The 2680-nt window shown below is 30.5% G+C and overlaps 1 long non-coding RNA gene across 1 annotated transcript; it reads right to left on the reverse strand.

Moving 5' to 3' along the window:
- Positions 1–1310: 1310 nt before the first annotated feature.
- On the reverse strand, positions 1311–2176 carry LOC121132178 (uncharacterized). The gene is made up of 3 exons (XR_011784373.1): positions 1962–2176; positions 1588–1897; positions 1311–1534 (listed from the first exon to the last, which is right to left on the reverse strand). It is a non-coding gene; the product is annotated as an uncharacterized lncRNA (long non-coding RNA).
- Positions 2177–2680: the final 504 nt, after the last annotated feature.

The following is a 2680-nucleotide window of genomic DNA, read 5'->3' on the forward strand; positions in this document are numbered from 1 at the left end:
GGGGGGAGCTTGGCCGTTGGGCAATAACAATTTTGACTAAAAGGTTTTTTATCTTTTTCATAAATGGCAAATTATTTTTTAGAAGAAGCAAAAAGATCTATTTTTTCAAATTTGTGAGTTAAAATTTTTCAGAAAGGGACTCAATTTGACCGAATAACATTTTTTTTTCTTGCTAAAGAGGGAAATTTATTGTGATAACTATAAAATTTTTACCCAATGGTTCCAACGTCATTGCCTAAGTAAATACGGGCAATGAAACAAGTGAGTGGCTCAAGAAGAAGCATATTAACGTCATGGAGTTACCTAGGCAGACTCCATCCTAAATAAAATCTTTATCTGTGGACAAACTTTTCAAAATTGCCAAGGGATCAAATACTAATTTTTTCCTCTCTGAAAATGGGCTGGATCTTGAATTAGTATCCGATCAAAAAAATATTAAATTACTCACAGATTTTAGTTTAACGTCTCGTCAAAAACTTGCAGCTCTTGTTGGGTCTAAAATAGTATTGGCCTCTCATTGACTATTCTCTATATTGCAAAGTCGATGGGGTGAAGATCAGATGAGTAGGGACTGGGGCGTTGCAAGATTATATTTGGGGATGGGGGAGCTTGGTTTTTGGATTTTTTTTTTCCAAAAAAAATCAAAATATTATAATTTTTGTGGAAAAAAATTGGAAAAATTAATTTTTTTTAACAAAGTTTCAAAAAAATTTCAAATATTAATTTTTTCGAACAAAACTTCGAAAATTCACAGCTAATCACAAAACTATATTTGTCGTAAAAAAAATTCTAAAATCCACCACACTTGCTCAAAAAAAAAAAATTGGAAAGATAAGTAAAATATTTAATTTTTGGGTGAAACATTTCATAAATATCTAGCTATTCGCAGAGGATTAATTTTGAAAATTTGAAAAGTTAAATTTTTTGGGTAAAAAAATTAAAAATCAAATTAAATTTAAAATATGTAGTTTAAAAAAAAAGTCAAATCTTAAATTTTTGGGAGAAAAGTGTAAAAAATCCATAGCTTTTCACAGAAAATTAACTTTTCTTGAAAAAAAAAAAAAATTCTAGTAAACAACAAAAATTCAATAACTTTTGGGGAAGGAGAGCTATAGCCCGTCCAGTCAACCCCCTGCGGACGCCCTGACGGAGGAAAAAAGTACTCAAAATCATCTATAACCCTTTATAGTAATGATTTTTTTACTCAGATTTCATTTACCATTAGTTTTAATCAAAAGTGGATTATTAGTTTAGGAGAAAACTCATTTAAAAAAAAAATCTATTCTTTGAAAGTTAAATACATTCGATAATTGTAAGGTTTAAAGCTGTTTTATTCTAAAATTATATTAATGATCTACAATGTTAAATCATTTTCATTATAATATATAATTAGCTTAAAGCTTCTTGGATAAATAGTTAAGAGAGTAGAGAGACTCATCGTCATTAAAATTTAAAAACTATATAATATTTTATACAAAATTAAATGTCCATAAAGAACGAATCAATTAGCCCCATTCATAATTCATCCGAGTACCTAGTCGAAAAATAAATAAATAGTGTATCTATATAAATCTAAGTCAATCATACCTCTTGTAGTTATCCGCCACATCTGCAACGGCTCTCATCAGTGCAGTAAGTTGCTTCAGAGAAAAGTCCCAAGGAGAAGATCCCTCAGCTCCTGAATTCCGTTTTGATCTTGATACCCTACTCTTCTTTCCAGAAATGTTAAAAGGAATGAGAAGAGTTAGGAATATAGTGGAGGAGAACCAAGAAAGAAAGTTTTGACCCAATTGACTCAAGAGTCCCATTGGACTAAACAAATCATTGCTTAATTCTTCAAAATTAACAGCACCGTTGTTGTCCAATGTTTTTTCAACGTATGGACGGTCTGAGAATGCTGCATTTGAAAGGAGTGTCCTAATCAATATGTATTTATTTCAAGAATAGAAGTTCTTAGTTACCCGGATTAGAATAATAACTCTCATTAGAATAAAAAGATTCATTGGCTTCTAGGAGTGAGATGAACCCTACTATACAAATAGTACACAGTATAACAAATATATATTTCATTCTGACTTTATCTTGATGTCTTGTGAGAGGTTTAAGAGAAACTGAATGGACCGCTTCATATGTATTGCTATTTCCCTTTGACTATCTATGTATAAGGGCCCTTATTTTACGTCGCGGAGAGCGTATTTATAATACATATTTTTACGTATGTCCTAAATCATAAGTCAAACTGCAGGAGACCAAATGTGGAAAAAAACAAAACAAAAAAAAAACATTGATGCTTCATGATTATAAGATGGCGTACATTAATGTATTACAATAGGGTTGATTCGACATACTCGTATGTTTACATATACTGCATTTCATTTAAATAAATAAATAATAGTATATGGTATTATCTGTAATATATAAATATTGTATACCTTTACTTAATCATTTTCAAACTTTCTTTCAAATGAACCATAATCTCCCACAACAGGTTTCCGTGAAAACCTGTTCCATCAGTGATATTTTCCCAATGAGAATCCCTTTTGTATTGTTTCATAATCTTATATATCTACAATGTATGTATTTCGTGCCATAATCACGGTTTACTACTAATACAATTGCCATATAATTACTACTACTGAAAAAATTGTTGTGGGGTAGGCCCACAAGTGATTACGGCCCT

Source organism: Lepeophtheirus salmonis, chromosome 2, assembly GCF_016086655.4.
Source record: "Lepeophtheirus salmonis chromosome 2, UVic_Lsal_1.4, whole genome shotgun sequence".
NCBI classification, from domain to species: Eukaryota; Metazoa; Arthropoda; class Copepoda; order Siphonostomatoida; family Caligidae; genus Lepeophtheirus; species Lepeophtheirus salmonis.